The sequence below is a fragment of the Tamandua tetradactyla genome, chromosome 20 (genome assembly GCF_023851605.1).
Source record: "Tamandua tetradactyla isolate mTamTet1 chromosome 20, mTamTet1.pri, whole genome shotgun sequence".
Lineage (NCBI taxonomy): Eukaryota > Metazoa > Chordata > Mammalia > Pilosa > Myrmecophagidae > Tamandua > Tamandua tetradactyla.
In genome coordinates this window covers 4,377,181-4,392,864 of record NC_135346.1, presented here as the reverse complement: position 1 = coordinate 4,392,864, position 15,684 = coordinate 4,377,181, and positions in this window count along the sequence as shown.

The following is a 15,684-nucleotide window of genomic DNA, read 5'->3' as shown; positions in this document are numbered from 1 at the left end:
AATCAGTTCACCATAGATTTGCTGGTCTATTTCTCTACTCTTGATTCGATTCCATTGGTCAACGCTTCTTTCTTTGTGCCAGTACCATGCTGTTTTGACTACTGTGGCTTTTTAATAAGTTTAAAAGTCAGAGAGTGTTAATCATCCCACTTTATTCTTCTTTTTTAGGATGCTTTTAGCTATTCGGATTCTCTTTTCCTTCCAGATGAATTTGGTAGTTAGCGTTTCCAAATCTTCATAGTAGGTTGTTGGAATTTTAATTGGTACTGTGCTGAATCTGTAGATCAATTTTAGGAGAATTGAAATCTTAACTATATTTATCCTTCCCATCCATTATCAGGGAATGTCTTGCCACCTATTTGTGTCTCCTTTGATCTCTTTTAGCAATGTTATGTAGTTTTATGTGTATAAGTCCTTTAGATCCCTAGTAAAATTCATTCCTAATTATTTGATTCTTTTAGTTGCTATTTTGAATGGATTTTTTCCCTAACTGACTCCCCAGCTAGGTCATTGCTTGTGTATAGAAATGTTACTGATTTTTGCACATTAATTTTATATCCGGCCACCTTGCTGAATTTGTTTATTAGCTCAAGTAACTTTGCTATAGATTTCTCAGGATCTTTCAAGCATAGTATCATATCATCTGCAAATAATGACAGTATTTAATTTTTCCTTTCCAACTTGGATGCACTTTATTTCTTTGTCCTGCCTGATTGCTCTCGCTAGAACTGTTAGCACAATGTTGAGTAATAGTGGTGACAGTGGGCGTCCTTGTCTTGTACCTGATCTTAGGGGGAAAGCTTTCAGTCTCTCTCCATTGAGTACGATGTTGGCTATCAGTTTTTCATATATTCCGTTTATGATATTGAGGTAGTTACCTTTGATTCCTATCTCTTGGAGTGTTTTTATCAGAAAAGGAGGGTGAATTTTGTTGAACACTTTTTCAGCATCAATTGAGATGATCATGCGATTGTTCCCTTTTAATTTGTTAATGTGCTGCATTACATTAATTGATTTTCTTGTGTTGAACCATCCTTGTATTCCTGGTAGAAACCCCAGTTGGTCATGGTGTATAATCTTCTACTGTGCTGTTGGATTCAATTTGCTAATATTTTATTGAGAATTTTTGAATCTCTATTCATTAGAGAGATTGCACTGTAGTTTTCCTTCCTTGTAGAAACTTTACCTTGTTTTGGCATTAAAATTATATTAGCTTCATAAATGAGTTATGTAGAATTCCCTTTTCCTCAATTTTTTGGAAGAGCTTGAGCAGGATTGGTGTTAGTTCTTTCTGGAATGTTTGATAAAATTCCCCTATGAAGCCATCTGACCCTGGGCTTTTCTTTGTAGGAAGATTTTTAATGACTGATTGAATCTCTTTACTTGTGATTGGTTTGTTGAGATCTTCTATTTCTTCCTAAGGCAGTGTAGCTGGTATGTGTTTCCCCAGGAAGTTTTCCATTTCATCTAAGTTGTCTATGTAAAGATGTTCCATGTATTCTCTTATGATTTCTTTTATTTCTTCAGAGTCTCATTTCTGATTTTGTTTATTTGCGTCATGTTTCTTTTTCTCTTTGTCAGTCTTGCTATGGGCCCATCAATTTTATTGATTTTCTCAAAGAACCAATTTTTGGTTTTATTAATTCTTTCTATTGTTTGTTTCTTCTCCCATTCATTTATCTATACTTTAGTCTTTATTATTTCTCTTCTCCTATTTACTTTGTGGTTAGTTTTCTGTTCTTTCTCAAGTTCCTCCAGGTGTGCTGTTTATATCTTTGATTTTTGCTCTTTTTTGTTTTTTACTATAGGAATTTAAGACAATAAAATTCCCTCTCAGCACAGCCTTGCTACATCCCATAAGTTCTCATAAATTGTATTCTCATTTCATTCGTCTCCAGATAGCTGTTGATTTTTCTAACAATTTTCTTCTTTGACCCACTCTTGTTTGAGTGTGTTATTTAATCTCCATGTATTTGTGATTGTTCTTTCATGGTTATTGAGATCCCATTGTGATCAGAGAAAATTCTTTAAACATTTTCAATATTTTCAAATTTATAAAGACCTATTTTCTGCTCCAGCATGTCCTCTATCCTGGAGAATGTTCCATGAGCACTAGAGAAGAATGTATAACCTTGTGCTTTGGGGTGCAATGACCTATATTTGTCTGTTAGGTCTAATTCATTTATCAAGTTATTTACCTTCTCTGTTTCCTTGTTGATCTTTTGTCTCATTGTTCTATCTATAGAGGAGAGTTGTGTATTGAAGTCTCCTACTATTATTGTTGAAACATCTATCACTTCCTTCCATTTTGCCAATGTCTGTCTCATGTACTTTGGAACTCCTTGATTGGGAGCATAAACATTCATGATTGTTATGTCTTCTTGGTGAATTGGCCCTTTACTTAGTATATAGTGTCCTTCTTTGCCTCTTATATGTCTTTACATTTAAAGTCTATTTGTCCAATATTAGTATAGCTACTCTTGCTTTCTTTTGGTTACAACTTGCATGGTAGAACTATTTTCCATTCTTTTGCTTTCAATCTATTTGTATCCTTGTGTTTAAGATGAGTCTTTCATAAGCAGCACATAGCTAGTGTTTCTTAATCCATTCTACCAATCTGTATCTTTTAATTGGTAAGTTTAGTCCACTAACCTTGAAAGTTATTACTGAAAAGGTGTTTCTTGATTCCACCATCTTATCTTTTTTATTTGTCAGATCTATATATTTTCTTCCCTCTTTCTCTTTGTATTATTTAAATTACCCTTAATGGTATTCTTCAATTGTGTGCCCTCCTCCAGACTGCCCTTTACTGCCTTTTTTTTCAGCCAGAAGAACTCCTTTTAGTATTTCTTGTAGTGCAAGTCTCTTGTTGATGAGTTCTTTCAGGACTTCTTTGTCTGTGAGAACTTTAATCTCTCCCTCAGTTTTGAAGGACAATTTGGCTGGGTATAGAATTCTTGGCTGGATGTCTTTCTCTTTCAGGATCTTAAATATATCATAGCACTGCCTTCTCACCTCCAGGGTGCTGGTTGATTAGTCTGAAGTTCAGTTTTATTTGATTTCCCTTGTTTTTAGTAGATTGTTTTTCTCTTGCTGCTTTCAGGATTTTCTGCCTCTCTTCAACATTTGGCAGACTGATTACTATGTGCCTTGGAGAAGGCCTGTTTTTATTTATTCTGTTTAGAGTTCTCTGGACTTCTTTGGCTTGTATATGTATGTCCTTTATGAGGGTTGGGAAGTTTTCCTCCATTATATCCTCAATTACTCTTCCTAGCTCTTTACTCCTCTCTTCCCCTTTTGGGACACCAATGATTCTTTTATTTGTGTGCTTTATTTATCATTTTCCTGAGTTCCCATTCAATTTTTTCCATCTTTTTTGACATTTGCTGTTTTATGTCTTCAAAGTTAATTATCCTGTCCTCCATATCACTTATTCTTTCTTCTGTCTCTTCACATCTGGTGTTGTGTGCCTCTAGTATGTTTTTTATTTGGTCAACAGAGTTTTTAACCTCTGTGATTTCTGTTATTTTTCTATTTATTCCTTCAAATTCCTCTTTGTGCAATTCTACTGTCTTCTTGCTCTCCTATATATTATTTGCTATCCCACTTATTTTATTAAGTAGAGTTGTATGAACATCTTTGAGTAGTTGTTCCAATATCTGTGTCTCCTTTGGTGTTTTAATTTGTTCATTAGGCAGGGCTATATCTGTCTGCATTTTGATATGCTTAGTGATACTCTGTTGTCTTTGTCACATGTAAATATCATTGTGTTTAAGATGAGTCAATAATCTTGATTGATTATTTTGGGAGTTGATTTCTTTCAGTACTCTAAGGCCTTGTGTTTGTGGGATGGTTGTACAGCAGGGAGCAGGGCACAGAGTGGAGCACTCAGTACAGTGATTTGCTCCAGGGTAGGTATGGTGCAGTTTAAGGATGTTACTCTGATGCTTGTGAATGTGGGCATCCAGTGGCCAGGGAGGATGTAGCTGTGTGGGTGCGCTGGTCTGGTGGTCGTAACCCTGGCGTGTGCTGGTCTAAGGCATGGGGTCTTTGTGCACATGCATAGAACTTTGGCAGCAGGTCAGCGTTAAGCCATCATGGATTGGAGGCAGATGTGACTGAGTCTTGCAGGTCGGCACTTTCTTAGAGCTGGGAAGTGAGACTGAGGGCTGTGTGCATGGGTGGTTCTAGGACTGCTATAAAGGGAGGTACCCAGAGCTGAATGATATGATTGGGGGCCCGTACATATGTGTGCACCTGGGAGTACCATAAATAGATGCGCTGAGCTCAGGGATGGCGCGGTGAGGCTGTGCAATAGAATGGGTGGGCGGTGGGAGTAGCCTTGGTGTGGAGGTTAGTGCCCGCAACCTTTATGCACTTGTAACAGCTTGCAGGGAGCAGGGAGGGAAAGGTAGTGCATGGAGGGATGCAGGAAAGGTGGGTTAGGCTGCAGTTGGGGTGTGGGTGTGGGGGGTTCAGGTCTGTGGGGTGTGGGGTGAATCGCCAGTCATGGAGGTATGCTGGTGAGGGTAGCGTGCCCAAAGAATGCGGCCTGGCTTACTTCCTAGTCCCACATTCCTGTCCGTGCACCCCTATGGGCTCCATGCCCCCGTGCCAGGCTCCAGCTTTCTGCCTCTGAGTTCCTCGGCCTCTGCAACCAGGGCTGACACATGTGGTGCTGAAGCATCTCCCAGGTCAGCCACACTCCGGAGTTGTCGCCTCAGTCACCCTCCTGTCCCTTCTCTAGCTTTTCCACGGAGCAGGGCTATCTCAAGCCACTCTAGTCAGCCATCTTCACGGAAGTACCTATTCTTCCTTTATTTTGATCCAGACTTGGGAAATTGATTTTAAAAGCTGAACTTGTTCATGGGCTCAATATATTTGATTGTATGAATTAAAATTATATAAAACAAGTAAATTTCTAGTCCATTATTTTAATATTCTAAATATCGTTCTCTACTAATAGCTCATTGATAGCTCATTGATACTTAGGATGATACTTTATTATGATAATAATGAAAACTGGTAATATCTGTATATAAAATGTAATGAAGAATTAAAGTATGTAACTGAGAGGATAGAATCATCAAATGGCAATTCGTTATAAACCAATTTCACTGTCTCACCTGAATTTCAAAGATATATATTTCATACCATGAAGTAATTATTTTAAGAAAATATGGAATAACATTTTCAAGCTAAAAAGAAAAAGAAAACATAGGGGCAGGTCTGTGAGGAGAAAAAATGCAACAAGTTAGCCGTAACTTTTTATTGTGGTTGTTGATAGTACCTAAAAAGATGGTTTTGGAGATGTGAACAAGTTAACTGTTGCAAACAATTCACCGTGTTGCCTGACATACAGCAAGAAGTCAATAAATATTAGCTTAAACTGTGATGACTATTATTGAATTTGCTGTTGCTGCTCTTTCTCAAATTATCATTCTATATAAATGATGTAGATTCAAAGATGGAGAAACTTTCCTCCAAAGATGAAGGAAAGGGAAATTATGTATGTGAAGTCACTAATGAGTGGTGAAGCCAGGAAGAAAACACACTCACTCTCAAGTCAAGGCAGTGGCTATTGAGTGCTGCCCTGGGATGTCACCACAGCACCTTTCCAGTTCTCACATAGCATTAGCTGGGTTGTAAATGTGTTACTGTGTGTCTCATATTTTTGTTTGCTTTTTTTCAAGAGAACAGACTTGCTTAATTTGAGCATTTGAAGGACAATGGAATCATGTTGTTTGGCTTACCTAAGGGAACATAAGGGCACATCAGGGACGTTTTCTCTGAGGACAGTGCGGGTAGAATAGTAATTGGCCAAAATATCTCTAGCAGAGGATTTTGTGTTGTATTTAACCTCTATAGTTCATTGGTGATGTATGGCCCTGACAACAAAGAAAGATGAGTCGTTTTAGATTCTTTTCTATGCATCTCTTCTTTTTACAGAATTAGAGTTCAGGTGATACCTTGAGGAGAAGACTAAAAGGTACGTTAGCCTATATCTAGTATGTCTTAAAAGAAAATAAGGCTTAGTTTTCAGCCAATAAAATTTCAATTAAATAATAAGCATAATGATAATATTATTACACGAGTAGTTAATTATTTTGACGTCTTCAGCCTTGCTTTTGCAGCATAGCTATAAGAAATATTACATAATAATCAAATCTAATCTGAGTCAGTATAAATATAAATGAAATTGAGCAACCCTTAAATAGCAGCTTTTTTCTATTTACTATATATGCTTTTGGCCATGCACCTTCAGAGGTCCTTTTAGAAGAAAACAAAAGAAACACTTTCTTAAACAATATGTGAGTTAATTACAAAAATATATTATTAATATATACTCTTTGAATAACTTTAAAATGGGAAGGTGAGGTTTATGTATTATTTATTAATTTTCCTATGTGGGTTCATATTAGAAATTATTTTTTAAAGATTTAAATGCAAAAATTTTGACTTTATGCAATGAAAAAACTGCATAATAAGTTGATATGCTAACATTGGGCAAAAGCATATAAGGCAAAAAGATCCTTCAATCCCAGGAGTGATCAAGCATAAGTGAATTGATATTTGATGGATTTATTATACATAGGACTTACAAATCTACAGTTAACTAGTTGAGAGAAAGATGGATGGAACTTTGAGTTCTTTGTGTTTGGAGATCCTTCTAGTTACTTAACATGAATAAATTGTCTCTGTAGATTAAAGCATACATTGTTTTTAAAAGTACTAAAAAGTACTAATTACATGTGCATTTCTTGTTGACACATGTGCCACTGATTTAGTGTGACTATCTCCAATCCCTGTATATATACATGTATCTATGTATTTATTATCTATCTTTCTAACCATCTATCTATCCTTTCAATTAAACAATTGCATGCAGAGTCAACAAAATAAATTCACTCTCAGAAACCCAAAAGCTTTGTGTGACTCTTATTTTGAATTTCAGATTGACCGTTTTACTCTCTTTCTCCTTTACATTGAGTCAAATACAAGCAGTTTCACACACATTGCTAATAAAGACACAGCTTAAGAGAAAATTCCAAATGAAATCTCAGTCAAAGATAATGTTTTCTTCAATTGAGTTTACTTCTTAGAAGAAAATGCTTTTGTGTTAGTTAGATTCAGTTGTCAACTTGGCCAGGTGAGCATACCTAGTTCTGTTGCTGCAGACACAAGCCAATGGTACGTGAACCTCATCTGTTGCTGATTTACAACTGCAGTGGGCTAGGAGGCGTGTCTGCTGCAATGTGACGTTTGACTTAATTGGCTGGTGCTTAAATGAGAGAACGCAATGTAGCACAGCTAAGCAGCTCGGCATTCCTCGTCTCAGCACTCGCAGCTCAGCTCAGGCCTTTGGAGATGCAGAAAGAAGTCACCCCAGGGAAAGTTGTTGGAACCCAGGGGCCTGGAGAGAAGACCAGCAGAGACCATCTTGTGCCTTCCACATAAGAAAGAACCTCAGTGGAAAGTTAGCTGCCTTTCATCTGAAGAACCAACAAAATAATTCCCCTTTTATTAAAAGCCAGTCCGTCTCTGGTGTGTTGCATTCTGGCAGCTAGCAAACTAGAACAGCTTTTATACGTTAAAGTATTCAATTTTCAAGCAAAATTGACTGTAAAACAATGAGCAAACATCAGGCATATTGTTATTTTTAAATAGTACACATTTTCATGTTACTTGTGTTTATTAAGGTCCTATTATAAAGACTACTTTTGAAGTAAAAATTAATTGACAGAAATACAAGCAGAACTCTGATTTTTTAGGATTGTAGCACTTCCCTGAGTTAAAGGCAAAGAAATGATTCCACAAGGTTTTGAACTTCTTTCTTTGATTTAGTTGTTTTGTATTCCTCTCACTATTTATTGGAGAACTGGTAACAGATATATAGGGCTATACCCCTTCCAATAAACATAATGAGTATAATGCAGTATTCTTATAGCCAAAATTTCCTACTTGTTAAGGGGTCAGTGTCAATTAGCAGGACAGCATGGAACTTCCTCCACAGAGCCCAGCAGGTGGCATGACCGTGACACGATCTGGCAGGAACGAGGCTAATCCTCTGTGTTCAGTGAAATCGACGTTTTGATGTTGTCATGGTCGTTGGGTTTTGTATAATCCAGTTTTGCAGGAACATCCTGAAGGAGAAAAAGCTGTACATTAACAAATTACCTATGCACTCAGTTCAATCTTGTTTCCACGAAAAGCATGTGACCCAGTCGAGGCTCCCTCTATTTACCCCTCGCGTCCAGGTTACTGTCCTGGGCCAGGTAGTTTTTTGTTTCCCTCCACACAGAGCTGTGCTGACCAAGCACGGAGGAAATGCATCACCAGGCCCACTGGCCAAGTTACATGGCTAATGGCAGCTTTTGCTTGTTTGTTTGTTTCCATGGTTTCTATAGTTTGTCATATCACCTGCAGTGTTTTGAATTTGTGTAGTCAAGTTACTGAATCTATGCGACAGGTATTGGTTTCACACTGGGCATCGTCTGCTCCTCCTTGGATGGTCTTAGGTTTTCAACTCTCAAGTTACTAAAAAGGAAAGGCAAACTTAAGCATCTTGATTTCACAATAAATGACACTTAAACCAGATGTGTCTTCTAGAGGTCACAGTTGTTCAAATGCTGAGACAAAGAAAAGGGAGTCAGGAAACATTTAAATATTATGGTCCTGGTTCTGGAATCATTGATCCCATGGTGCCAGGACCAGACTCATGCCTGGGAGTCATCTCCCATGTCACCAGAGAGACTTTCACCCCTGCATGCAAATTTACCCGTTACCTCTGAAAATCAAAATTGCCTTTTGAAACAAGGAAGGTAATCCCTTGCAGATATGTTTTAAAGGTAAAACGGCATTTATGAAAAAAACTGACATTTCATATAGAAGATTACTTATGACCATTATCTCATTTACAACATCTAGGTCTTGATTCAGGACTAAAAAAACAAAATGTCTTTAAATATTACCATTGGCGATATCCATATATAAGTTTAGATATAGATATGCATATAAATATGGAAATTACTTTATAGAATGAGAGTTAGATTTATATTGATATAAATGTAGATATCGATGTATTTGTAAATTAACAGAGAGAGAGAGAGAGAAAGACAGAGATAGATGATTGCTATATGGAGAGATTATACGTGTATGAATTAATAATTTTTAATCAAAATCTACTTATAAACATTATTAACATTATCCAAATCTCAAGGGTTCTAAATATGTTTTCTTAAAATATAAAAAGTTTTGTATATGGATAATTTTTTATTAATCTACTATACATCAGCATGAACTGTTATTGCAATAGCAATGAGGACCATTCTGTGGTAAACAGATTTTAGAACAGTTGTAACATTCAATAGCATTATACAACTGGAAGAGAATGAAATTGGCATATTGTAAAATCAGAGTAGACCCAATTTTTGCTGGGAGTAAAGATTCTTGTCTATTGTATCCAGGCTAAGGAATGAGGAAGGAGAGATTGTGGCGGTGGCCTAACCAGACAACTGGAACTGACTTTGTCCTCCTGGGGCTTTTTCACCAGGAGGACAGGCCCCCGGCCTCCTGTTCTCTCTTGTCTTCTCTGTTTCTTGTAGCACTTTTTGGCAAAATTATGATGCTTATTCTCATTTGGTTGGGCTCTTGACTGCATATGCCTATGTACTTTCTGCTCAGTCAACTTTCCATCATGGACCTCTTGTACAGCTCCACTATTGTCCTCAAGGCAGCCACTGATTTCCTGTCTGGGAAGAACACCATTTCCTTTGTGAACTGTGGGATTCAGCTCTTCCTCTTCACAACCATTGTTGGAGCAGAGTTCCTTCTACTGGCAGTCATGGCTTATGACCGCTATGTGGCCATATGTCACCCTCTCCGGTACTCGGTCCTCATGCACCCTACCGTGTGTGCCTTCATGGTGGCTGGCAGCTGGCTGGGTGCTCTGCTCAATGCCTTGTCCACGTCATATATACTCTCCATCTCCCTTACTGTGGTTCCCGTGAAATCCACCATTTCTTCTGTGAGAACCCAGCGCTCCTGAAACTGGTTTGTGTTGATACATCTGTTTATGCCAACAGACTTTATTTTAGTGGCATTATTTTCCTCCTCATTCCAATAGCTGCAATTATGGCATCATATGGTCAGATAATCTCTACTGTTTTGAAATTAGGATCTGATTTAGGAATGGCAACCTGCTCTTCCCATATGATCGTGGTGTCTCTCTTCTACGGGACAGCCATCGTCATGTACATTTTCCCCGAAGCCTACCATACCGCGCTGCAGGACTAAGTCATCGCTGTCATCTACACTATCGTCACTCCCCCGCTCAAGCCCCTCATCTACAGTCTTCGAAACAAAGACGTGGCTGCAGCCCTCAGGAGAGTGCTGAGAAGGTGAACCTCCTTGAAATACTGGTATCTATTCAGAAGGAGATAGGAAAGGACAGATCTCGTATACAGAACAGCATTATTATGAAAAAATCGGCAAGATACATAAACCAAAGTACTGCTTTTCTGGAGACAACTCATGGACAATTCCTTCAACCAATTTTTGGTTACAGGATAATGGATCAGATCACTCCTTCCTGCTGAGCCTCATTTGAGCTTCAGATATCTGTTAAACAGAGTGGTCTATGTCAGAAAACACTGAAACGTTTTAGGGAAATGTGTTCCTGATAAATACTTAGATGTGAAAATTGTATATCCAATGATATCGCCATTTTATATGTATTTCCATATTAAAAGTTACGGGTTATGTACACATAAGATGTGGCAAAATGGATTTATTCCAATAATATGCATGCTTATGTAAAACCACTATCTGCCACCCAGTTTACAGCAAAATTTAAGGTAATAGTTCTATAATTCTAATATTTTCAAATAAGTTTGTAAGTGTAGAAGGAAGCTTGTTAGAATTGATATTGTAATAACTATTTTCTTATTTAGTTATATACCACTGAAATTGCATATGTGTCTTGTAACATTCTTTGGGAATATTTTTATAATTACTTTCAGTTTTGTATTACTTCTGGTCTTTATGTTTTCATATACATTTTACTGATTAATATCCATTTGTTACTAATGGAAAAAATCACCAACCCATTATGTTTGTTATTGTTTAGTGTTCTCATCTGCTATATATCTGAATTTATGCAACTTTCCTTTTTTCAGTTTGTTGTAAGTTTCATCACCCCCACATAATTGGTTTATAATTCTATTTTTTTCTTGGCATTGATTGGTCTTTTCCTTTAAAATTTAACTTACGATTACACTTTTAGCCAGCTCAACAGCACCTGGATGTATGCCTAAATATATATCTACTTAATTTGGTGGCCTTTAATTAATAATCAAGAAATTGTTTCTAGTTTTCAAAAGATTGATGGTTAGGATTAAACTGGCTCACAAGAACAATAAACGATTACAGAAATACTGCTCAACAATACCAACTTATTTCAAGTTTGCTAATATTTGATATTGTTTATCATTGCTTCTACATTTTGACAGGTATAGCCTATGGCTTATTAATTGCATGATAATCAGCCTTATGGGAATTTTCTAGAGGAATGCTACTTCAATACATAAATCTGTTTAAAGATTTTTAATAAATATGAGATAAAATAAATTGGAGTACATGCTAAAGAGTACCTGCAAAATGATTATTTCTTTGCATCAAACACAATCATTTCATTTTTATAATGATTTCAATTTCATCCTATTCAAAAGACAGCCAATATTTCAAAACTATATTATATTTCTAGTAGCAATACCCCCAATTGCCTAAACTGATATGGATTAAATTTTTCTTTCTGCTTTGCCATAGACAAGTCTCGAAACCAATTAAGAGTTTATTTAGATCCTTCTTGGTGAGTAAATTGTTTCACATATGGAAATGGAAGGATTAGCATAGACCTTAAGATCCAGTTCTCCTTTCAAGCAGTGGGTGTAAATCTTAATCACCTTGGACATAAACAATCACTGAAAATTTCCAATGTTTACTACAGTACAAAGTGCAAACTGATAATTGCAATTTATAGAAGAATCATGAGGTTGGTGTGGAAGAATATGCAGTAGAGACGATGGAGTGGGTGGCCAAAAGCTGGTCATATGTATCCCACTACAGTGCCTTGTACCTGTCTGCCATGGTTTGGAGTGGCGCAACTTTTAACGCATCCTCGACAGAGATGTGGGGTTAGTATTTTTGTAATCTGCTAAGAGCATTTGAAAAGATAGTGTTAAATATAAATACAAGAAGACAGCATTTGGAAGGTGGTTGCAGGAAACAGAGTTCATTACATAAACATTTAGGTCAAAACCAGCCCTTATATTTGTCCAGATTTCTGCATGTTGTTCAAGAACTACCAACATATCCAAGAAATGAAAAGCAAAAATATCTTCCCTATGATTACTAAAGCAAAGGCAGAGTTTGAGAACTAATTTTGAATTGATTTTCCCTTTTCTTAGTTATATCTGACAATATTGTTTTAGTAATTTGGAACTGAGAGGTATTAAAATAGAATTAGTGCAGGGTGGGCCATGGTGGCTCAGCAGGCAGAGTTCTCTAAGGGAATATTGAAGAGAAGAATTTTCCATTGAAGATTATTTTACATTAAAAAGAAATGAATTCTTCCACAGACACCACCTCTTTTTCCAAAAAGACCTGTCTTCGTGGTAGGGTGTCCCTAGTAGGGCCAGCACGTCCGCTGGTGTTTCATCCCACAGCTCAGTGCCAGACGGAAACTGGAAACCACGTTTCCAGGAATCCTGTTCTCTGCATGGCTCATGTTGATCATCTATGTGAGGGATTTGCACTCGATTTGGAAGATTCAAAGAAAAAAAAAATGGGTTATTCTCTGGCGCAGGTAGATGTGTGGACAGTATCAATACCAACACAGGTATTCAGATGCTTTTGAATTATTTACATCATCTCACAATGATTCATAATTGAAATGAGTCAAATTCAGTTGGCTCCTAAATCCTTTCCATTTCTTGTGTTCATTCATTTCATAATACATGGAACCTTCTATCTTTGTCTTAAAGACAATATTTTTCAAACTAAAAGTTACCAAACTTACAAATTAAACAGGATGTAAGAAGTAGATGACATTTATATGAAGAAAAAGCAGAGATAAACAGCTTGAAATAATAATTGCCATTTGTTTTTTCCTTCCCAGTTTAAGATCCAAGACATCTGCTAATTCTCTCTACTGTAAATTTCTCCACACTATCTCATGATTCTTTTATAACTTGAAATTTTTAGGTTTCACTTTATATTGTAGTAAACATTGGAAATTTTCAGCGATATTTATTTATTATTTATTAATTTTCCTATGTGAATGCATATTAGAAATAATTTTTAACGCTTTAATGCAAGAATTTTGACTTTACTAAAAAATTGTTTAATAAGTTGATATGCTAACATTGAACAAAAGTATATAAGGCAAAAAAAGATCCTGCAACCCCAGGAGCGATTAACTATAAGTGAATTGATATTTGATCAATTTATTATACATAGGACTTAAAAATCTACAGTTTAACTAGTTGGGAGAAAGATGGGTGGGTTTTGTATCCTTTGTATTCTAAAATCCTAGTTAAAATAAACAAATTGACTCACTAAATTAAAGCATACATTGGTTTTAAAAGTACTAAAAAGTACTAATTATAGATCAATATGTATTTACATCTGATGATTGAAAGGAGAATTGGATTTTAAGGTCTATACTAATCTCTCCATTTCCATATATAAAATGATTTACTCACCAATAAAATGAGAAAATGTGAGGAGCATATTTACATTAATAATTCAATACGAGTTCAATGATATTTCATAATTTCTAGATAAAATACCAGAAGAAGATTTGGGATGCTTATTCTGTTCACATAATCTTTTTCTAAATGTTTACAAAGAAGATAAACACAGAAACCCAATCCATCATTAAATCTGATGCTATGACATCAAGTATTATTTACATAATTAACCATGTCAGAGTATCATACTTTTTTTTGGAGAGTGGGGCCTTATTTTTTTATCATAAATATTGTTAATGCTGGAACTAATGACCACAAAAGGAGATGCCCAAGATATTGAACGAAGCATGACTCATTCAAAATGGAATGTATAGCTGAGCAGCGGGGTTTCTTTGCAAAATATATTGCACTACAAAACTTGATATTGAGTAGACTTTGGAAAGCCAATCTTTAAATCTCTGCTTTGAATTGGTTCTTCATCAGGAACATATTTTCATTGCTTTGGAGATTCAGTTTTCTTTAGTATCAAACTCCAAATGTCCCTGACTTTAAAGAACTGATGTGCCACTGCTTAATTAATTACTCTTAAGGAATGTCACCGGCGAGAGGAATTCATCTATACAGTTTCTCGTGTCATGTATGCTTTAAATTCATTATCATCAATCTTGATCAAGTAGAACAGGATGATCTTTTTAAGCCTTTCCCCTTCTTTGGGTTAACTTAAATGGCTTACATTCAGTGATTAGGAAAATTCAATGTTCTTTCCTGCCCGTCTGTCTGAGCCCAGCCTCCCGTATATGTACACCTGGGGACGGGGATTCTCAGCTACTGTGGGCTCCTCAGCGAGAGCAGGGAGGAGTGGTAGGGGTGGGAGCCCAGCTGAGTCAGCCTTAAATTGTGACCAGGTGTTGTAATGGGCTGAGCATGTGTGCAGTGTGAGAGTGGCTTTATTTAAAGGATCTATTTTGTTATTCTTTGTCTAGAGAGTTTATTCCATTTACCCGTGTGTTTGCTTGTTTTTTTGAGAATTAATGAAACAAGGTCGCAGTAGGATGTGGGTCATTTTGAAATGCTTTTGTCTACATTTGAGCAAAGCGGTGAAGAAGATGTCTCCATCTTTGAATCTACATCATTTGTATAGAATTGTAATTCGAGAGACAGTGACAACAGCAGCGTCAATGATAGTCTTCACAGTTAAAGCTGATATTTATTGAGTTCTTGCTGTGTGTCAGGTAACATTGTGAATTGTTTCAACAGTTAACTTGCTCAAATCTCCAAAAACATTTTTTAGGTACTATCAACAACAACAATAGAAAGTTAGGACTAAATTACTTTGTAAAGAAAGGAAAATAAAAAAGTTCCTGCTTCTCCAAGTAAATATTTTGTTATCTCCTTTGTCTGCAGTATTCTTATTTTTTTCTTATTTTATGTTGTCCAGTTGTCCCAATATCTTATCTAATTTGCTTCTCTAAATTTCATGTGTGGCATTTTTTCTCTTCACAGTCTTGTCTCTATGTTGTCTTTTTCTTTTTAGCTTGAATATGATATTTCATATTTTGTTAAAATAGTTACTTTATGGTATGAAATATGTAACTTTGAAATTTAGGAGAGTCTTGCTGGAATTGATTTATAAGGAATTAACATTTGTTGATCCTATCCCCTTCGGTACATGCTTTAATTTTTTGTTACATTTTATATACAGATAGAAATCAGTTTTCATTATTGTCATAATAAAGTACCATACCTAGGTATCAATGAGTACTTGCTATTAGTAGTGAACAATATTTTGAATACTAAAATAATTCATTAGTATGTTACTTATTTTGTATAATTATAATTCATACAATCAAATATATTGAGCACATGAACAAGTTCAATGTTTAAAATCAATTTCCCAGGTCTGGATCAAAATAAAAGGAACATATAATTCGAT